The 23574-nt window shown below is 46.2% G+C and overlaps 1 protein-coding gene across 5 annotated transcripts in view; it reads left to right on the top strand.

Annotated features, from left to right (window-relative positions):
* LOC139966417 (uncharacterized) overlaps positions 1-23574 on the top strand; it is a 386420-nt gene that overhangs the window by 147881 nt on the left and 214965 nt on the right. For 3 of the 5 annotated variants that reach the window (XR_011792596.1, XR_011792604.1, XR_011792590.1), the window contains exon 3: positions 16517-16720. The gene's annotated coding sequence lies outside the window, so the exon portion shown is untranslated. Of the gene's footprint in view, positions 1-15867; positions 16155-16516; positions 16721-22194; positions 22353-23574 lie in introns of those variants that run through there. The other 2 variants (XR_011792603.1, XM_071969385.1) reach the window with 2 other exon arrangements.

Here is a 23574-nt window from a genome sequence, read left to right as displayed (position 1 = left end):
GAGCTGTAAGTATTAGTTAATCCACCTAATATCTCAGTCCATACAGTGGCGCGATGGCTTGGCGCACTGTACGAGCTGAAGATCGAGACTCTCTTTTGCATCCGTGGTTCGAACCCCGGGTGATGACGTCTTTTGCCGATCTTTTACAGCAAGTGCCTACACGGGGAGCTGTAAGTATTAGTTAATCCACCTAATATCTCAGTCCATACAGTGGCGCGATGGCTCCGCGCACTGTACGAGCTGAAGATCGAGACTCTCTTTTGCATCCGTGGTTCGAACCCCGGGTGATGACGTCTTTTGCCGATCTTTTACAGCAAGTGCCTACACGGGGAGCTGTAAGTATTAGTTAATTCACCTAATATCTCAGTCCATACAGTGGCGCGATGGCTCCGCGCACTGTACGAGCTGATGATCGAGACTCTCTTTTGCATCCGTGGTTCGAACCCCGGGTGATGACGTCTTTTGCCGATCTTTTACAGCAAGTGCCTACACGGGGAGCTGTAAGTATTAGTTAATCCACCTAATATCTCAGTCCATACAGTGGCGCGATGGCTCCGCGCACTGTACGAGCTGAAGATCGAGACTCTCTTTTGCATCCGTGGTTCGAACCCCGGGTGATGACGTCTTTTGCCGATCTTTTACAGCAAGTGCCTACACGGGGAGCTGTAAGTATTAGTTAATCCACCTAATATCTCAGTCCATACAGTGGCGCGATTGCTCCGCGCACTGTACGAGCTGAAGATCGAGACTCTCTTTTGCATCCGTGGTTCGAACCCCGGGTGATGACGTCTTTTGCCGATCTTTTACAGCAAGTGCCTACACGGGGAGCTGTAAGTATTAGTTAATCCACCTAATATCTCAGTCCATACAGTGGCGCGATGGCTCCGCGCACTGTACGAGCTGAAGATCGAGACTCTCTTTTGCATCCGTGGTTCGAACCCCGGGTGATGACGTCTTTTGCCGATCTTTTACAGCAAGTGCCTACACGGGGAGCTGTAAGTATTAGTTAATCCACCTAATATCTCAGTCCATACAGTGGCGCGATGGCTTGGCGCACCGTACGAGCTGATGATCGAGACTCTCTTTTGCATCCGTGGTTCGAACCCCGGGTGATGACGTCTTTTGCCGATCTTTTACAGCAAGTGCCTACACGGGGAGCTGTAAGTATTAGTTAATCCACCTAATATCTCAGTCCATACAGTGGCGCGATGGCTCCGCGCACTGTACGAGCTGAAGATCGAGACTCTCTTTTGCATCCGTGGTTCGAACCCCGGGTGATGACGTCTTTTGCCGATCTTTTACAGCAAGTGCCTACACGGGGAGCTGTAAGTATTAGTTAATCCACCTAATATCTCAGTCCATACAGTGGCGCGATGGCTCCGCGCACTGTACGAGCTGAAGATCGAGACTCTCTTTTGCATCCGTGGTTCGAACCCCGGGTGATGACGTCTTTTGACGATCTTTTACAGCAAGTGCCTACACGGGGAGCTGTAAGTATTAGTTAATCCACCTAATATCTCAGTCCATACGGTGGCGCGATGGCTTGGCGCACCGTACGAGCTGATGATCGAGACTTTCTTTTGCATCCGTGGTTCGAACCCCGGGTGATGACGTCTTTTGCCGATCTTTTACAGCAAGTGGTTACACGGGGAGCTGTAAGGATTAGTTAATCCACCTAATATCTCAGTCCATACGGTGGCGCGATGGCTCCGCGCACCGTACGAGCTGATGATCGAGACTCTCTTTTGCATCCGTGGTTCGAACCCCGGGTGATGACGTCTTTTGCCGATCTTTTACAGCAAGTGGTTACACGGGGAGCTGTAAGGATTAGTTAATCCACCTAATATCTCAGTCCATACGGTGGCGCGATGGCTCCGCGCACCGTACGAGCTGATGATCGAGACTCTCTTTTGCATCCGTGGTTCGAACCCCGGGTGATGACGTCTTTTGCCGATCTTTTACAGCAATTGCCTACACGGGGAGCTGTAAGTATTAGTTAATCCACCTAATATCTCAGTCCATACAGTGGCGCGATGGCTTGGCGCACTGTACGAGCTGAAGATCGAGACTCTCTTTTGCATCCGTGGTTCGAACCCCGGGTGATGACGTCTTTTGCCGATCTTTTACAGCAAGTGCCTACACGGGGAGCTGTAAGTATTAGTTAATCCACCTAATATCTCAGTCCATACAGTGGCGCGATGGCTTGGCGCACTGTACGAGCTGAAGATCGAGACTCTCTTTTGCATCCGTGGATCGAACCCCGGGTGATGACGTCTTTTGCCGATCTTTTACAGCAAGTGCCTACACGGGGAGCTGTAAGTATTAGTTAATCCACCTAATATCTCAGTCCATACAGTGGCGCGATGGCTTGGCGCACTGTACGAGCTGAAGATCGAGACTCTCTTTTGCATCCGTGGTTCGAACCCCGGGTGATGACGTCTTTTGCCGATCTTTTACAGCAAGTGCCTACACGGGGAGCTGTAAGTATTAGTTAATCCACCAAATATCTCAGTCCATACAGTGGCGCGATGGCTTGGCGCACTGTACGAGCTGAAGATCGAGACTCTCTTTTGCATCCGTGGTTCGAGCCTCGGGTGATGACGTCTTTTGCCGATCTTTTACAGCAAGTGCCTACACGGGGAGCTGTAAGTATTAGTTAATCCACCTAATATCTCAGTCCATACAGTGGCGCGATGGCTTGGCGCATTGTACGAGCTGAAGATCGAGACTCTCTTTTGCATCCGTGGTTCGAGCCCCGGGTGATGACGTCTTTTGCCGATCTTTTACAGCAAGTGCCTACACGGGGAGCTGTAAGTATTAGTTAATCCACCTAATATCTCAGTCCATACAGTGGCGCGATGGCTTGGCGCACTGTACGAGCTGAAGATCGAGACTCTCTTTTGCATCCGTGGTTCGAACCCCGGGTGATGACGTCTTTTGCCGATCTTTTACAGCAAGTGCCTACACGGGGAGCTGTAAGTATTAGTTAATCCACCTAATATCTCAGTCCATACAGTGGCGCGATGGCTTGGCGCACTGTACGAGCTGAAGATCGAGACTCTCTTTTGCATCCGTGGTTCGAGCCTCGGGTGATGACGTCTTTTGCCGATCTTTTACAGCAAGTGCCTACACGGGGAGCTGTAAGTATTAGTTAATCCACCTAATATCTCAGTCCATACAGTGGCGCGATGGCTTGGCGCACTGTACGAGCTGAAGATCGAGACTCTCTTTTGCATCCGTGGTTCGAGCCCCGGGTGATGACGTCTTTTGCCGATCTTTTACAGCAAGTGCCTACACGGGGAGCTGTAAGTATTAGTTAATCCACCTAATATCTCAGTCCATACAGTGGCGCGATGGCTTGGCGTACTGTACGAGCTGAAGATCGAGACTCTCTTTTGCATCCGTGGTTCGAACCCCGGGTGATGACGTCTTTTGCCGATCTTTTACAGCAAGTGCCTACACGGGGAGCTGTAAGTATTAGTTAATCCACCTAATATCTCAGTCCATACAGTGGCGCGATGGCTTGGCGCACTGTACGAGCTGAAGATCGAGACTCTCTTTTGCATCCGTGGTTCGAACCCCGGGTGATGACGTCTTTTGCCGATCTTTTACAGCAAGTGCCTACACGGGGAGCTGTAAGTATTAGTTAATCCACCTAATATCTCAGTCCATACAGTGGCGCGATGGCTTGGCGCACTGTACGAGCTGAAGATCGAGACTCTCTTTTGCATCCGTGGTTCGAACCCCGGGTGATGACGTCTTTTGCCGATCTTTTACAGCAAGTGCCTACACGGGGAGCTGTAAGTATTAGTTAATCCACCTAATATCTCAGTCCATACAGTGGCGCGATGGCTTGGCGCACTGTACGAGCTGAAGATCGAGACTCTCTTTTGCATCCGTGGTTCGAGCCCCGGGTGATGACGTCTTTTGCCGATCTTTTACAGCAAGTGCCTACACGGGGAGCTGTAAGTATTAGTTAATCCACCTAATATCTCAGTCCATACAGTGGCGCGATGGCTTGGCGCACTGTACGAGCTGAAGATCGAGACTCTCTTTTGCATCCGTGGTTCGAACCCCGGGTGATGACGTCTTTTGCCGATCTTTTACAGCAAGTGCCTACACGGGGAGCTGTAAGTATTAGTTAATCCACCTAATATCTCAGTCCATACAGTGGCGCGATGGCTTGGCGCACTGTACGAGCTGAAGATCGAGACTCTCTTTTGCATCCGTGGTTCGAGCCTCGGGTGATGACGTCTTTTGCCGATCTTTTACAGCAAGTGCCTACACGGGGAGCTGTAAGTATTAGTTAATCCACCTAATATCTCAGTCCATACAGTGGCGCGATGGCTTGGCGCACTGTACGAGCTGAAGATCGAGACTCTCTTTTGCATCCGTGGTTCGAGCCCCGGGTGATGACGTCTTTTGCCGATCTTTTACAGCAAGTGCCTACACGGGGAGCTGTAAGTATTAGTTAATCCACCTAATATCTCAGTCCATACAGTGGCGCGATGGCTTGGCGCACTGTACGAGCTGAAGATCGAGACTCTCTTTTGCATCCGTGGTTCGAACCCCGGGTGATGACGTCTTTTGCCGATCTTTTACAGCAAGTGCCTACACGGGGAGCTGTAAGTATTAGTTAATCCACCTAATATCTCAGTCCATACAGTGGCGCGATGGCTTGGCGCACTGTACGAGCTGAAGATCGAGACTCTCTTTTGCATCCGTGGTTCGAACCCCGGGTGATGACGTCTTTTGCCGATCTTTTACAGCAAGTGCCTACACGGGGAGCTGTAAGTATTAGTTAATCCACCTAATATCTCAGTCCATACAGTGGCGCGATGGCTTGGCGCACTGTACGAGCTGAAGATCGAGACTCTCTTTTGCATCCGTGGTTCGAACCCCGGGTGATGACGTCTTTTGCCGATCTTTTACAGCAAGTGCCTACACGGGGAGCTGTAAGTATTAGTTAATCCACCTAATATCTCAGTCCATACAGTGGCGCGATGGCTTGGCGCACTGTACGAGCTGAAGATCGAGACTCTCTTTTGCATCCGTGGTTCGAACCCCGGGTGATGACGTCTTTTGCCGATCTTTTACAGCAAGTGCCTACACGGGGAGCTGTAAGTATTAGTTAATCCACCTAATATCTCAGTCCATACAGTGGCGCGATGGCTTGGCGCACTGTACGAGCTGAAGATCGAGACTCTCTTTTGCATCCGTGGTTCGAACCCCGGGTGATGACGTCTTTTGCCGATCTTTTACAGCAAGTGCCTACACGGGGAGCTGTAAGTATTAGTTAATCCACCTAATATCTCAGTCCATACAGTGGCGCGATGGCTTGGCGCACTGTACGAGCTGAAGATCGAGACTCTCTTTTGCATCCGTGGTTCGAACCCCGGGTGATGACGTCTTTTGCCGATCTTTTACAGCAAGTGCCTACACGGGGAGCTGTAAGTATTAGTTAATCCACCTAATATCTCAGTCCATACAGTGGCGCGATGGCTTGGCGCACTGTACGAGCTGAAGATCGAGACTCTCTTTTGCATCCGTGGTTCGAACCCCGGGTGATGACGTCTTTTGCCGATCTTTTACAGCAAGTGCCTACACGGGGAGCTGTAAGTATTAGTTAATCCACCTAATATCTCAGTCCATACAGTGGCGCGATGGCTTGGCGCACTGTACGAGCTGAAGATCGAGACTCTCTTTTGCATCCGTGGTTCGAACCCCGGGTGATGACGTCTTTTGCCGATCTTTTACAGCAAGTGCCTACACGGGGAGCTGTAAGTATTAGTTAATCCACCTAATATCTCAGTCCATACAGTGGCGCGATGGCTTGGCGCACTGTACGAGCTGAAGATCGAGACTCTCTTTTGCATCCGTGGTTCGAACCCCGGGTGATGACGTCTTTTGCCGATCTTTTACAGCAAGTGCCTACACGGGGAGCTGTAAGTATTAGTTAATCCACCTAATATCTCAGTCCATACAGTGGCGCGATGGCTTGGCGCACTGTACGAGCTGAAGATCGAGACTCTCTTTTGCATCCGTGGTTCGAACCCCGGGTGATGACGTCTTTTGCCGATCTTTTACAGCAAGTGCCTACACGGGGAGCTGTAAGTATTAGTTAATCCACCTAATATCTCAGTCCATACAGTGGCGCGATGGCTTGGCGCACTGTACGAGCTGAAGATCGAGACTCTCTTTTGCATCCGTGGTTCGAACCCCGGGTGATGACGTCTTTTGCCGATCTTTTACAGCAAGTGCCTACACGGGGAGCTGTAAGTATTAGTTAATCCACCTAATATCTCAGTCCATACAGTGGCGCGATGGCTTGGCGCACTGTACGAGCTGAAGATCGAGACTCTCTTTTGCATCCGTGGTTCGAACCCCGGGTGATGACGTCTTTTGCCGATCTTTTACAGCAAGTGCCTACACGGGGAGCTGTAAGTATTAGTTAATCCACCTAATATCTCAGTCCATACAGTGGCGCGATGGCTTGGCGCACTGTACGAGCTGAAGATCGAGACTCTCTTTTGCATCCGTGGTTCGAACCCCGGGTGATGACGTCTTTTGCCGATCTTTTACAGCAAGTGCCTACACGGGGAGCTGTAAGTATTAGTTAATCCACCTAATATCTCAGTCCATACAGTGGCGCGATGGCTTGGCGCACTGTACGAGCTGAAGATCGAGACTCTCTTTTGCATCCGTGGTTCGAACCCCGGGTGATGACGTCTTTTGCCGATCTTTTACAGCAAGTGCCTACACGGGGAGCTGTAAGTATTAGTTAATCCACCTAATATCTCAGTCCATACAGTGGCGCGATGGCTTGGCGCACTGTACGAGCTGAAGATCGAGACTCTCTTTTGCATCCGTGGTTCGAACCCCGGGTGATGACGTCTTTTGCCGATCTTTTACAGCAAGTGCCTACACGGGGAGCTGTAAGTATTAGTTAATCCACCTAATATCTCAGTCCATACAGTGGCGCGATGGCTTGGCGCACTGTACGAGCTGAAGATCGAGACTCTCTTTTGCATCCGTGGTTCGAACCCCGGGTGATGACGTCTTTTGCCGATCTTTTACAGCAAGTGCCTACACGGGGAGCTGTAAGTATTAGTTAATCCACCTAATATCTCAGTCCATACAGTGGCGCGATGGCTTGGCGCACTGTACGAGCTGAAGATCGAGACTCTCTTTTGCATCCGTGGTTCGAACCCCGGGTGATGACGTCTTTTGCCGATCTTTTACAGCAAGTGCCTACACGGGGAGCTGTAAGTATTAGTTAATCCACCTAATATCTCAGTCCATACAGTGGCGCGATGGCTTGGCGCACTGTACGAGCTGAAGATCGAGACTCTCTTTTGCATCCGTGGTTCGAACCCCGGGTGATGACGTCTTTTGCCGATCTTTTACAGCAAGTGCCTACACGGGGAGCTGTAAGTATTAGTTAATCCACCTAATATCTCAGTCCATACAGTGGCGCGATGGCTTGGCGCACTGTACGAGCTGAAGATCGAGACTCTCTTTTGCATCCGTGGTTCGAACCCCGGGTGATGACGTCTTTTGCCGATCTTTTACAGCAAGTGCCTACACGGGGAGCTGTAAGTATTAGTTAATCCACCTAATATCTCAGTCCATACAGTGGCGCGATGGCTTGGCGCACTGTACGAGCTGAAGATCGAGACTCTCTTTTGCATCCGTGGTTCGAAGCCCGGGTGATGACGTCTTTTGCCGATCTTTTACAGCAAGTGCCTACACGGGGAGCTGTAAGTATTAGTTAATCCACCTAATATCTCAGTCCATACAGTGGCGCGATGGCTTGGCGCACTGTACGAGCTGAAGATCGAGACTCTCTTTTGCATCCGTGGTTCGAAGCCCGGGTGATGACGTCTTTTGCCGATCTTTTACAGCAAGTGCCTACACGGGGAGCTGTAAGTATTAGTTAATCCACCTAATATCTCAGTCCATACGATGGCGCGATGGCTTGGCGCACTGTACGAGCTGAAGATCGAGACTCTCTTTTGCATCCGTGGTTCGAACCCCGGGTGATGACGTCTTTTGCCGATCTTTTACAGCAAGTGCCTACACGGGGAGCTGTAAGTATTAGTTAATCCACCTAATATCTCAGTCCATACAGTGGCGCGATGGCTTGGCGCACTGTACGAGCTGAAGATCGAGACTCTCTTTTGCATCCGTGGTTCGAACCCCGGGTGATGACGTCTTTTGCCGATCTTTTACAGCAAGTGCCTACACGGGGAGCTGTAAGTATTAGTTAATCCACCTAATATCTCAGTCCATACAGTGGCGCGATGGCTCGGCGCACTGGGTGATGACGTCTTTTGCCGATCTTTTACAGCAAGTGCCTACACGGGGAGCTGTAAGTATTAGTTAATCCACCTAATATCTCAGTCCATACAGTGGCGCGATGGCTCGGCGCACTGTGCGAGCTGATGATCGAGACTCTCTTTTGCATCCGTGGTTCGAACCCCGGGTGATGACGTCTTTTGCCGATCTTTTACAGCAAGTGCCTACACGGGGAGCTGTAAGTATTAGTTAATCCACCTAATATCTCAGTCTATACAGTGGCGCGATGGCTCGGCGCACTGTACGAGCTGATGATCGAGACTCTCTTTTGCATCCGTGGTTCGAACCCCGGGTGATGACGTCTTTTGCCGATCTTTTACAGCAAGTGCCTACACGGGGAGCTGTAAGTATTAGTTAATCCACCTAATATCTCAGTCTATACAGTGGCGCGATGGCTCGGCGCACTGTGCGAGCTGATGATCGAGACTCTCTTTTGCATCCGTGGTTCGAAGCCCGGGTGATGACGTCTTTTGCCGATCTTTTACAGCAAATGCCTACACGGGGAGCTGCAAGTATTAGTTAATCCACCTAATATCTCAGTCTATACAGTGGCGCGATGGCTTGGCGCACTGTGCGAGCTGAAGATCGAGACTCTCTTTTGCATCCGTGGTTCGAACCCCGGGTGATGACGTCTTTTGCCGATCTTTTACAGCAAGTGCCTACACGGGGAGCTGTAAGTATTAGTTAATCCACCTAATATCTCAGTCCATACAGTGGCGCGATGGCTTGGCGCACTGTACGAGCTGAAGATCGAGACTCTCTTTTGCATCCGTGGTTCGAGCCCCGGGTGATGACGTCTTTTGCCGATCTTTTACAGCAAGTGCCTACACGGGGAGCTGTAAGTATTAGTTAATCCACCTAATATCTCAGTCCATACAGTGGCGCGATGGCTTGGCGCACTGTACGAGCTGAAGATCGAGACTCTCTTTTGCATCCGTGGTTCGAACCCCGGGTGATGACGTCTTTTGCCGATCTTTTACAGCAAGTGCCTACACGGGGAGCTGTAAGTATTAGTTAATCCACCTAATATCTCAGTCCATACAGTGGCGCGATGGCTTGGCGCACTGTACGAGCTGAAGATCGAGACTCTCTTTTGCATCCGTGGTTCGAACCCCGGGTGATGACGTCTTTTGCCGATCTTTTACAGCAAGTGCCTACACGGGGAGCTGTAAGGATTAGTTAATCCACCTAATATCTCAGTCCATACAGTGGCGCGATGGCTTGGCGCACTGTGCGAGCTGAAGATCGAGACTCTCTTTTGCATCCGTGGTTCGAACCCCGGGTGATGACGTCTTTTGCCGATCTTTTACAGCAAGTGCCTACACGGGGGAGCTGTAAGTATTAGTTAATCCACCTAATATCTCAGTCCATACGATGGCGCGATGGCTCGGCGCACTGTACGAGCTGATGATCGAGACTCTCTTTTGCATCCGTGGTTCGAAGCCCGGGTGATGACGTCTTTTGCCGATCTTTTACAGCAAGTGCCTACACGGGGGAGCTGTAAGTATTAGTTAATCCAATTAATATCTCAGTCCATACGATGGCGCGATGGCTCGGCGCACTGTACGAGCTGAAGATCGAGACTCTCTTTTGCATCCGTGGTTCGAACCCCGGGTGATGACGTCTTTTGCCGATCTTTTACAGCAAGTGCCTACACGGGGAGCTGTAAGTATTAGTTAATCCACCTAATATCTCAGTCCATACAGTGGCGCGATGGCTCGGCGCACTGTACGAGCTGATGATCGAGACTCTCTTTTGCATCCGTGGTTCGAACCCCGGGTGATGACGTCTTTTGCCGATCTTTTACAGCAAGTGCCTACACGGGGAGCTGTAAGCATTAGTTAATCCACCTAATATCTCAGTCCATACGATGGCGCGATGGCTCGGCGCACTGTACGAGCTGATGATCGAGACTCTCTTTTGCATCCGTGGTTCGAACCCCGGGTGATGACGTCTTTTGCCGATCTTTTACAGCAAGTGCCTACACGGGGAGCTGTAAGTATTAGTTAATCCACCTAATATCTCAGTCCATACGGTGGCGCGATGGCTCGGCGCACTGTACGAGCTGATGATCGAGACTCTCTTTTGCATCCGTGGTTCGAACCCCGGGTGATGACGTGTTTTGCCGATCTTTTACAGCAAGTGCCTACACGGGGAGCTGTAAGTATTAGTTAATCCACCTAATATCTCAGTCCATACAGTGGCGCGATGGCTCGGCGCGCTGTACGAGCTGAAGATCGAGACTCTCTTTTGCATCCGTGGTTCGAACCCCGGGTGATGACGTCTTTTGCCGATCTTTTACAGCAAGTGCCTACACGGGGAGCTGTAAGTATTAGTTAATCCACCTAATATCTCAGTCCATACAGTGGCGCGATGGCTCGGCGCACTGTACGAGCTGATGATCGAGACTCTCTTTTGCATCCGTGGTTCGAACCCCGGGTGATGACGTCTTTTGCCGATCTTTTACAGCAAGTGCCTACACGGGGAGCTGTAAGCATTAGTTAATCCACCTAATATCTCAGTCCATACGATGGCGCGATGGCTCGGCGCACTGTACGAGCTGATGATCGAGACTCTCTTTTGCATCCGTGGTTCGAACCCCGGGTGATGACGTCTTTTGCCGATCTTTTACAGCAAGTGCCTACACGGGGAGCTGTAAGCATTATTTAATCCACCTAATATCTCAGTCCATACAATGGCGCCATGGCTTGGGGCACTGTACGAGCTGATGATCGAGACTCTCTTTTGCATCCGTGGTTCGAACCCCGGGTGATGGCGTCTTTTGCCGATCTTTTACAGCAAGTGCCTACACGGGGAGCTGTAAGTATTAGTTAATCCACCTAATATCTCATTCCATACGATGGCGCCATGGCTTGGCGCACTGTGCGAGCTGAAGATCGAGACTCTCTTTTGCATCCGTGGTTCGAACCCCGGGTGATGGCGTCTTTTGCCGATCTTTTACAGCAAGTGCCTACACGGGGAGCTGTAAGTATTAGTTAATCCACCTAATATCTCAGTCCATACAGTGGCGCCATGGCTTGGCGCACTGTGCGAGCTGAAGATCGAGACTCTCTTTTGCATCCGTGGCTCGAACCCCGGGTGATGACGTCTTTTGCCGATCTTTTACAGCAAGTGCCTACACGGGGAGCTGTAAGTATTAGTTAATCCACCTAATATCTCAGTCCATACAGTGGCGCGATGGCTTGGCGCACTGTGCGAGCTGAAGATCGAGACTCTCTTTTGCATCCGTGGTTCGAAGCCCGGGTGATGACGTCTTTTGCCGATCTTTTACAGCAAGTGCCTACACGGGGAGCTGTAAGTATTAGTTAATCCACCTAATATCTCAGTCCATACAGTGGCGCGATGGCTTGGCGCACTGTACGAGCTGAAGATCGAGACTCTCTTTTGCATCCGTGGTTCGAAGCCCGGGTGATGACGTCTTTTGCCGATCTTTTACAGCAAGTGCCTACACGGGGAGCTGTAAGTATTAGTTAATCCACCTAATATCTCAGTCCATACAGTGGCGCGATGGCTTGGCGCACTGTACGAGCTGAAGATCGAGACTCTCTTTTGCATCCGTGGTTCGAACCCCGGGTGATGACGTCTTTTGCCGATCTTTTACAGCAAGTGCCTACACGGAGAGCTGTAAGTATTAGTTAATCCACCTAATATCTCAGTCCATACAGTGGCGCGATGGCTTGGCGCACTGTACGAGCTGAAGATCGAGACTCTCTTTTGCATCCGTTGTTCGAACCCCGGGTGATGACGTCTTTTGCCGATCTTTTACAGCAAGTGCCTACACGGGGAGCTGTAAGTATTAGTTAACCCACCTAATATCTCAGTCCATACAGTGGCGCGATGGCCTGGCGCACTGTACGAGCTGTAGATCGAGACTCTCTTTTGCATCCGTGGTTCGAACCCCGGGTGATGACGTCTTTTGCCTATCTTTTGATTTGATTTGATTTGATTTATTTTGTTTTTTCACGTGCAAATATACAAAATTGTTGTACAAAAATATACAAAATATTTGATTTGTACAAAATATACAAAATATTTGATTTGATTTGATTTGATTTATTCATCAAATATACAAATTTTGTATAATATAGACAAAATGCTTACTGCAACTTCTATCATACGAAATTAGGTACACGCAGCTTTCGCAACCGTGCAACTAAGTTATGGAACTCATTAAGCAATACCGTTAAATCTAAGGCTACAAAGAATTCATTTAAGAAATGTTTAAAAAAGATTTGATATCATCATATTAAATTATGTAAATGAGTTATTTACTTCAGCAGTTTCTGTACATTATATAACAAACAATCAATTTGTATTTATTAATTAATTTTTTTCTTTAGGGAGTCTTCCACTTTGTTAAGCTTTTAAGCTTGATGGAAGACTTCCCTCCGCTTTGTACTTCTGTGGAAAAAACAAATAAATAAATGAAATGAAATATACAAATATATACAAAATTTGGAAATATATCAAATATACAAATATACAAAATATACAAATATACAAAGTATACAAATATACAAAAATATACAAATATACAAATATACAAATATACAAAAAATACAAAAATATACAAATATATCAAATAAACAAAATATTTGATTTGACTTGATTTATTCATTTGTTTTTCACGTGTAAATTTACAGTGTGAAGGAAGTCTTCCAAAAAGCGTACAACCGCTTAACAAAGTAGAAGACTCCCTGTATTAAGGAAAGAAGAAAAGTATTTACATAACAATACAAAATAGAATAATTCGACAATCAATGAATACTATATATGGTGATAATATTTACGATACGATACGATAACGATACGTATTAGAAAAGAACATACATTTATACCAACAGCTGCCGTGGCGCAGTTGGTTGTGCTCTGTTCCTCGAGAGCGAGACGTATTTTGGATCCTGGGCTCGAGACCTGGCCACCGCAGTTTGCTTTTGCGGCGATCTTATACGATTTCGTCAAGTTTAAGTATTAGAAACCAACATACATTTATACCAACAGCTGCCGTGGCGCAGTTGGTTGTGCTCTGTTCCTCGAGATCGCGACGTATTTTGAATCCTGGGCTCGAGAACCGGCCACCGCAGTTTGCTTTTGCCGCGATCTTATACGGTATCGTCAAGTTTAAGTATTAGAAACGAACATACATTTATACTAACAGCTGCCGTGGCGCAGTTGGTTGTGCTATGTACCTCGAGGGCGAGACGTATTTTGGATCCTGGGCTCGAGAACCGGCAACCGCAGTTTGCTTTTGCGGCGATCTTATACGATTTCGTCTAGTTTAAGTATTAGAAACGAACATACATTTATACCAACAGCTGCCGTGGCGCAGTTGGTTGTGCTCTGTTCCTCGAGAGCGCGACGTATTTTGAATCCTGGGCTCGAGAACTGGCCACCGCAGTTTGCTTTTGCCGCGATCTTATACGGTATCGGGAACTTTAAGTATTAGAAACGAACATACATTTATACTAACAGCTGCCATGGCGCAGTTGGTTGTGCTCTGTACCTCGAGGGCGAGACGTATTTTGGATCCTGGGCTCGAGAACCGGCAACCGCAGTTTGCTTTTGCCGCGATCTTATACGGTATCGGGAAGTTTTAGTATTAGAAACGAACATACATTTATATCAACAGCTGCCGTGGCGCAGTTGGTTGTGCTATGTACCTCAAGAGCGCGACGTATTTTGAATCCTGGGCTTGAGACCCGGCAATCGCAGTTTGCTTTTGCCGCGATCTTATACGGTATCGGGAACTTTCAGTATTAGAAATGAACATACATTTATATTAACAGCTGCCGTGGCGCAGTTGGTTGTGCTATGTACCTCGAGAGTGCGACGTATTTTGGATCCTGGGCTCGAGAACCTGCCACCGCAGTTTGCTTTTGCCGCGATCTTATACGATTTCGTCAAGTTTAAGTATTAGAAACGAACATACATTTATACCAACAGCTGCCGTGGCGCAGTTGGTTGTGCTCTGTTCCTCGAGAGCGCGACGTATTTTGAATCCTGGGCTCGAGAACTGGCCACCGCAGTTTGCTTTTGCCGTGATCTTATACGGTATCGGGAACTTTAAGTATTAGAAACGAAAATACATTTATACTAACAGCTGCCATGGCGCAGTTGGTTGTGCTCTGTACCTCGAGGGCGAGACGTATTTTGGATCCTGGGCTCGAGAACCGGCAACCGCAGTTTGCTTTTGCGGCGATCTTATACGGTATCGGGAAGTTTTAGTATTAGAAACGAACATACATTTATACTAACAGCTGCCATGGCGCAGTTGGTTGTGCTCTGTACCTCGAGGGCGAGACGTATTTTGGATCCTGGGCTCGAGAACCGGCAACCGCAGTTTGCTTTTGCCGCGATCTTATACGGTATCGGGAAGTTTTAGTATTAGAAACGAACATACATTTATATCAACAGCTGCCGTGGCGCAGTTGGTTGTGCTATGTACCTCAAGAGCGCGACGTATTTTGAATCCTGGGCTTGAGACCCGGCAATCGCAGTTTGCTTTTGCCGCGATCTTATACGGTATCGGGAACTTTCAGTATTAGAAACGAACATACATTTATATTAACAGCTGCCGTGGCGCAGTTGGTTGTGCTATGTACCTCGAGAGTGCGACGTATTTTGGATCCTGGGCTCGAGAACCGGCCACCGCAGTTTGCTTTTGCCGCGATCTTATGCTGCTAACCCCTACTGCTTACACAGTATTGCTCATATGTGTATCTACACACTGCACCGTGTATACTGAAATCTCTGAAAATACATCTTTATGGACCTAAAATGATAATTGCATAGAATTCTGTTGTGGTTTATATTGTGACGACAATAAAAAGTATCATTTTGGTAATTAAAAAAAAATCATCTCTCACTTAGGTTGGCAGAGTCTGTATCAATCCGCCAAAAAGCAGCGGGAGAACATCTTTTGTGACCTGTTTTCAATCATAATCTAGTTTTTTTTTGTGGCTTGCATGTTAAAGAGCATTAATGGAAGTACATGTACTTTGTACTTCTGTGGAAAAACAAATAAATAAAATAAACATGTGGTGAGAAAATTGGGTCAATTGAGGCAATTTTAGACCCCTTTAGGCCTCCCAGGAGCAGCGTAGGAAATTTGTTTACCACTGAGTGAAGAGGTTTGTTTACAAGTGACGAAAACTTCCGGCTCGGATATCAAAAAATCTTCATGGTCATGGTACGGAAACCTGGTAGTGCCATGAAAGGCCAATTTGTCAGCTATCCGGTGATGGGTAGCGTTCAGCTAGTGAAAACTTCTATCTAGACTAAGAGACCACATTACTTTTGTGATTTAGTGTGTAAGTCAATGGGGCTTTTAATGGGCGTATGCTACCTTAAGCAAAAATGCCAAATTTTTCATTTTAAGTGCTAGAAGTCCCAATTTTGGACAAAAGTAGTTGCTATGTGTGTAAATATGGTTTTCAAGCAAACGTCTGAAAATTTCAAGCTTGGGTGATTTTTACGCATAAATTAGTTTTACAGCCTTAAAGTACCACAAAGAGCATGTGCGTTTCTATACATGAGACTAGAACAACATTTTGAGCGTTTCTGACCAGTTTTCCTCCCCAATACACTATTGGATCATTTATCCTTGACCTACCAAAGCTTCCGTAATTTTATTCCTTCCTTGACCCTGCTATAAGTAGGTGCCAAATGCACGATATTCAAAATCCTTCAGAATCAGACCGAAATGCTTACCGTGTGTGTGGCGTGAACGACTAAGTTCAGTGAAATTTGACATCTGTGGGCACCTGAAGTACATGGTAACCATATTTTAGGTTATTTTTGCTAAAGTTGGAAGTACCTGGTGTTTGACTAAGGACAAATACTCAGTTTCAATGCATGAAATACGAATAATGTTGTTAGCTTAGGCCTCAGGTTCATAATGGCGCTACGTTAGTACCCTAGACCACGTCTACACCAGCTGTAGCACAATGTTGTATGAGGTCTGTATCCTAAGTGGAGTGGCTGCTGAGTGCTAAAACCTTGCACAGAGAATGTTTTGAGTCCTATTCAGCAAATAATCCACAAAGGTATGCATTTTCTGCTCCTGCATATGCGCATCAAGGGGTTTTTGAGCCTATTTTCACTATCATTAGTTTTCTGTTGTTTTGTCAATTTTCAGAGAAAGTTGATGTGCTAAGTCCTCAGCATTCACAGCTATATACTTTGAATGGGTGTGGTATCAATGGACTCAACTGGTTAGATGAGGTAACAACAAATCCCAAACAACTCTGACAGCAGAAAGAGATATCCTGATGCTTCCATGGGAGATCTACTGTAGTAACTACAGTATAGGAACCAGTGCTCGCCACCAATGGAGAATAAGGTAATTTGACGTTGTTCTTTGCCGAGCAACAAATTTGAATGTTTTTCATGAAATATGCCCCCTTTCCACCTCTCTTCCCTTATAACTGTCTTTAATACATTGTATATAACAAACCTTTAAATGAACTGGATATGCTGTTGAGGTGAACAGTGTATCTAGAAAGCATTTCAGTAATCGTTCCTTTTGACTACTGTACATACTGTTACAGTGTGTTTCAGTGTGTGGCCGTTGAGCGTGTCATATAAAGAATATAGTAGGCGATCATTTATTTAGTAACAGACTTGGTTTATTATTGTACTTCAGTAGCCATATTCAATGGAGTGCACATACTCGTAGTGTGTAATATGAAGAGCAAGTACGGTAGCTCATATTGATCAGCTACACTTGTCGCATCTCCTTTCCTTTAGATTTTAAGTCACGTCACAACTTGGTGAATGTAAACAGCATGCAATACAATTTTACTCTATACGAGCATATATACTTATGTTCATTACGTTAAGTGCACTAATGCTAAACTCAAGTAAAACAATTATAAAAAAAAGATAAACATAAGTTTTTATAGGGAGCCTAAAACAGCACCTTTAACAACTTTACTACAACTAAGTGGTATAATCTCTCAGATAGCTTGGGACACGCATTACTCTACCTGAACGTGTCTGCTGCGGAAGTCTGTCTGAGTAATCTTTAACAGTGTGGGGGTTTTGTGTGTGTGGATCAGTTTGAGTAATTTCTTGCTCAACTGTTTCCAGTGGTTCGGGGTTGGGTGTGTAAGTCTCCTTTGTGTGTCGCAAGTGTTTCCTGTTTCTGCGATATACACGCCTCTTTTCAGTCATAACTTCATACGACCTGGGCGACACTTGGTTTTGGACAATTGCCTTTTGCCACTCTTGACGCTTGGATGGTGGCATAATCCTGACTGTGTCTCCGGTGTTAAGTGTTGGAAGTGAATGTGAGCCTTTATCATGATAGTAGGCTTGTCTTGCCTTGTTTGATTTAATCTGCTCTGTCACCTTTGCTAGTAGGAAGCAGTGTCTTTGTCCTACGACTAAACAAGCGTTGGGCTGGACTGGAGTCCATGTTTTGAGATGGAGTGTTTCTATAAGCTAAGATAGCTAGATATGGGTCTTTCCTTGCTTTTTTTGCTTTGGTGATTAGTGACTTTGCCATCTTGACTGCTTGTTCCGCCCTACCATTACTTTGGGGAAACCCTGGGGAAGATGTTGTTTGTCTGAATTCCTAATCCCGTGCAAATTGTTTGAACTCATAGGAGCTAAATTGGGGTCCATTATCAGACATGCAAACATCTGGGATACCATGACGAGCAAATTGCCCTTTCAGTTTGTGTATCACACTGTTGGAGGTGGTGTCCTGGAGAAAGTCAATTTCCCCAAAACCAGAAAAATAGTCGACTGTCACGACATAGTTACGGTCATGAACATGGAATAGGTCTACGCCAACTTTGGACCATGGTCTTCGCTCTATTGCATGTGGCATGAGTGGCTCTTTGGACTGATTAGTTCCCACAGAAGCACACACGTCACATGTAGTCCTTCAGCTCGGCATTCATACCTGGCCAATACAGGCATTCACGAGCACGGCGAAGACATCCGTCTATTCCTAAGTGCGAAGAGTGAATTTTATCGAGCATTTCCCTCCTGAGTGTTTTGGGAACAACAACTCTTTCACCACGGATTACCACGCCATCCTGCACTGTTAACTCATCCCGACATTGGTAGTAGGGAGTCACACACTGTGGTAAGTAATTTTGAGACTGTGGCCACCCATTGTGAATGATGGTAATGAGTGTCTGCCGTGTACTATCAGATGTTGTGTGCCCTTGTATTGCCTGTTTTCTGGAATCAGTTATGGGTAGTTGATACACCATGTTCACTGATTCTACCTCTCTAGAGGTATGACCTTGAGGTTTTCCTGGAAGATACGCTCTGCTGAGCGTGTCAGCCTGCTGCATCTGTTTGCCTGGCCTATAGCCTAAGGTTACGTCATATCTCTGGAGCCGCAGCAACATTCGTTGTAGGCGTTTTGGTGCCTTATACAACGGTTTGCAGACGATGCTTTCCAGTGGTTTGTGATCTGTTTGTACAGTCACTCTACGACCATACGTGTATTGGTGAAATCTTTCCAACCCAAATATGACAGACAGGAGTTCTTTTTCTATTATCGCATATCGCGTTTCTATGTCACTCAAGGCGCGTCTAGCAAATGCACTTGGGTGACTGTCTTGCATTATCGTAGCACCCAGTCCGGACTCTGACGAGTCACTCTGCAAGGTAAGTTCCTTTGCGGAGTTATAGTAGCTGAGCACTGGTTGTGAGGTGACTAGGCTCTTAATGTTATTGAAAGCCTTGTCGTGAACTTCATGCCACGACCACTCTGTGTCCTTCAGCGTCAGTTTGCGCATTGGTTCGCATGCGTCACTTAGTTTGGGTAGGAATTTGCTGAGATATGTTACAAAAGCAATGAATCTCCGAACTGCTTGGGCATCAGTGGGTTTTGGCATCTTAATGACTGCCTCAACCTTTCTTGGATCTGGTTTTAACCCTTGGCTAGTAATCAAATAACCCATGAAGGATACCTCATCTGTCCTAAACTTGACCATATCTCTATTGCGTCGCAAGTTTTTCTCTCGACATCTATCCATGAGATTTCTTACCTTCTGGTCGTGATCACGGATAGCTGCTTCTTTGGTGGGACCTTCCCCATAAACGATAACATCGTCTACAATACATTTTACACCAGGCAAACCCTCTAGGGCCTGATGCTGCCTACGCTGGAACTCTTCCGGCGCAGCATTTAGTCCAAATGGAAGCCAATAGCCATCGATACCTTCCAAAAGGGGTGTTAAACGTGGTCAAAAGTGAGCTCTCATTATCAAGCTTCACATGCCAAAACCCATGCTTAGCATCGAATACACTAAAGACCTGAGCCTTACTTAAATCTGGGAGTATATCCTCTAAGGTAGGCATCGGATAGTGGCTGCGCATGAGACTCTTGTTTAGGTCTCTGGGGTCGATACATATTCTCATTTTCCCCGGCTTTACCACAGTCACTGGACTGGAGACCTAGGGGGTTAGCTCTGAAACTGGCTTTATGATGTTTTGTTTCACAAGCCTATCTAATTCTGCTTTGAGGTTGTCTCGGATTACCACAGGGAACCTACGGGGTGGATGAACTACAGGTACTGCATTGGGATCTAGCTGTAGTTTATATTCCCCTTCTAGTTGACCTATGCCCTCAAAAACATCATTGTACTCCTGGTACAGGTTTTCAACATTAGTAATTTGCCCCTCCTTCACAACTTTGACGTTTTTACCATCATTTGCATTCGTGATCGCATTGACGCCTAGTGGTTTGGCAATGTTTTCATGTCTAACTTCTATGAGACCCATCTGCTGGACCACTTTGCTGCCTAGCAGAGGGATTGCAATATCATTGTCAACAATCACAAACTCAGCCCGGTATTTCTTTCCATTTTCGGGGTTCACCAATTTTAGTTTGCATTTACCATTTGGCTTTGACGTACTCCCATTGTACACTGATAATACCTGGCTAGTTTGCTTAATGTTATGCTTACCTAGTTTCTTCATAACTGAGCTTGGTAAGATGTTGCAGGTTGCCCCGCTATAAATTTGAAAGTGACTCTTACTTCATCTATACTCATGTCAGCGTAAATGTGACTTTGTTGCTTATAGTTAATATAGTTTATATTGTTCTCTGTCTTTGGAGGAGTGAGCAGGTTCACCGTGTTGACGTCCTCGAAGTCGTCATCTGAGAGGGACTCGGAGGAACTGTCGCCAACGTTGGACGTACCTTCCGTTATAGCATTTACCCACGGTTTCCGTTTCATATTGCCCCTTTTGGGTCCACTCCGTTGGGATCCGCTCGCTGACGCTTTGCGTGTAGCTGTTCTGCATTGAGCTGCAAAATGGTTCTTCCTGTCTCATTTGGAACAGGTCTTTCCATATGCAGGACACTGGTACTTCCCAAAGACGTGTCTGTTCCCACAGTACTTGCATTTCTGAAGTCTGTCGTCTTGCACGCTTTGTCGGAGCGCGTGCACCTCTGTTTTCGTCTCGATGGTCCCTATCCTTTCTCTGGATAGTTTCGCCGACTGGCACATATCCTCGCATGATTTCAGGGTAAGTTTCTGTGCCCGTAGTAATTGCTCTCTGAGTGCCGAATTTGTGATACCACACACGATCCTATCCCGGACAAGCGGGTCATGCAATGATTCAAAGTTACATGTTTGTGCCAGGACTTTGAGTTCAGTGATGTATCTGTCCAACTGCTCCCCTGGCTCCTGAAATCTTGTGAAGAATTTGTATCTTTCTACAGTTTCATTTTGCTTTGGGTTGCAGTAGGCATCAAAGAGTGTGAGGAGCTCTCCAATTTTCGGGGAAACATCGGCAGCGCCTGCAGCTGGTACCGGTTTTATAGTCTCATATATCTCACGTCCGGTAGTGCCCATAAGATACAGTAGAGGCACACTTTTCCTTTAACTTATCATCTTTGTCAGACATTGCCAGTTCTGCATATAGCTTGAATTCTTCTTTCCAGTGTTGCCATCTGCTTGCCAGTTTGGGAGAAGCAAAATCAATCTTCTCTGGTGGGGGAACTTTATCCATACTGTTATTGTAACTCAAGATCTTCTGGCAGAATTTATTTCAGGAATCGTCTGAATGTTAATTTTAATTCTCCAACGTGTACACGGTTTTGTATTGTACCGGTACGTACAGTAACGCGATTGTTTTCTTTTCTTATTTTCACCTCACCAGACTGTTGTTTCACAAGGCTTTACTACTGTATTATCACCGTGCTGCAGTGTGTTCCCCTTCGTTGCATTATGAACTAGTCGAACACAGTTATATCTTACTGCTATAGTTTAGTGTACAATCTGCACTTCCTTTCTTTGCTTACCACATCACACTGCATTCTACGTTGCGTCTAGGATTACTGTACTGTTTTATCGCATAGTCCTATACATACGATACTGTGTATGCTATTCTAACGGTGCATTCGCATAGCGGAATCTTACCGAATTGCTGACAAATTCACGGTGATTTTCGGGTGATCAGTCCTTCGAATCTCGCAAGAATGTTCCTCGAAATTATCTTAAGTTTACTTCTGACACCATGTTTCAGTTTGTGGCCGTCGAGCGTGTGGTAGTGTGTAATATGAAGAGCAAGTACGGTAGCTCATATTGATTAGCTACATAAATGTACTGTACTTGTCACACAGTGAGGCTGTGGTTTACAAATCCCGATGATCCAGTTTTTGCAAAGAACACCTTCAATTTTCTTCTCTTATTCTTAGTAACTTAACAGTTGCACTGGAGTGACATGCAATATCAGTTTAACATGTTCCAAACAGTTCAGGAATACATTGGGGTATGTCCTGTAGGTCAGTTTGGGAGGAATCAGCTGAGCTAAACAAAAGTAGTTTTCATCACTTTTCAGAGCCAGAGACGAAAAAACCCTCCCCGCTGACCCTTCTCTGGATGACGTTTCTGCAGGTACAGTAGGGCAAGCCATACCAAGTGGACTGTGATCAGGGATACCAATACAACCTGCAGGAATCATAGATGCACCCAAATTGGTCAAGCTTATCAAAATTGGTGACTGGAAATGTTGTTGCAGACGTAGACCTGGTTTACTGCTTACACAGTATTGCTCATATGTGTATTTACACACTGCACCTTGCATACTGAAATCTCTGAAAATACATCTTTATGGACCTAAAATGATAATTGCATAGAATTTTGTTGTGGTTTATATTGTGACGACTATAAAAAGTATCATATTGGTATTAAAAAAAATTCATCTCTCACTTAAGGTGGCATACTCCTATTAGAGTCTATATCAGTCCGCTTTATTGTACTCCTTCAAGAAAAGTGCCAAAAAGCAGCAGGGGAACATCTTTTGTGATCTGTTATCAATCATGACCTAGTTTTTTGTGGCTTGCATGTTGAAGAGCATGAATGGAAGTACATGTAGTGAGAAAATTGTGTCAATTGAGGCCATTTCAGACCCCTTTAAGGCCTCCCAGGAGCAGCGTAGGAAAATTGTTTACCACTGAGTGAAGAGGTTTGTTTACAAGTGTCAAAAACTTCCGGCTCGGATAGCAAAAAATCTACATGGTCATGATACGGAAAATTGATGGTGCCATAAAAGGCCAACTTGACAGCTATCCGGTGATGGGTAGCGTTTAGCTAGTGAAAACTTCTATCTAGACTAAGAGACCACATTACTTTTGTGATTTAGTGTGTAAGTCAATGGCGCTTTTAATGGGCGTATGCTACCTGAAGGATTCTTGCCAGGTTTGTTACTGTTTTATTAAGCTTCTTAGATGGACAAGAGTTCACTCTTGTAGCTACATAGTGATTCCAAACACAACCTTTAATCAAGTCCTACAAATTCTTCCATATCAGAAAGACCTATAAGGTCATCCCCACATCCATTGCTTGTCTCTCTAGTGAGCCATCATAGCACTGTGATAGGCCCTTAATAGGGCTTGCAAATTAACTAACCTGTTTCCTGTAGATTATGCAAACATGGTTTGTTGTGATTGAGTTGAAAATATCTCATGTCTTTTATCTGCTGGGTTAATTACTCTCTCATACTCTTCCTTGTCGAGCCTTCTATAAGCAGGTTTGCAAGAGGAATTAGTTGCCATATCTGTATCAGAAGAGCTAGGAATATCACCAGTGCAATTGGCATCAGCTTCAGCAGCTGTTCAAGCAGTAAAGCCAAACCTGTTACCTGGCTTGAAGGTCGTTGCATGCCTATCAAACATGCCTTTCCTTCTACCCATTCTTCTAAATACTAATCAGTTTTTAT

Source organism: Apostichopus japonicus, chromosome 4, assembly GCF_037975245.1.
Source record: "Apostichopus japonicus isolate 1M-3 chromosome 4, ASM3797524v1, whole genome shotgun sequence".
Taxonomy (NCBI): Eukaryota; Metazoa; Echinodermata; class Holothuroidea; order Aspidochirotida; family Stichopodidae; genus Apostichopus; species Apostichopus japonicus.
The sequence above is the reverse complement of the archived record's forward strand: the minus strand, read 5'-3'. Positions and strand labels throughout refer to the sequence as shown.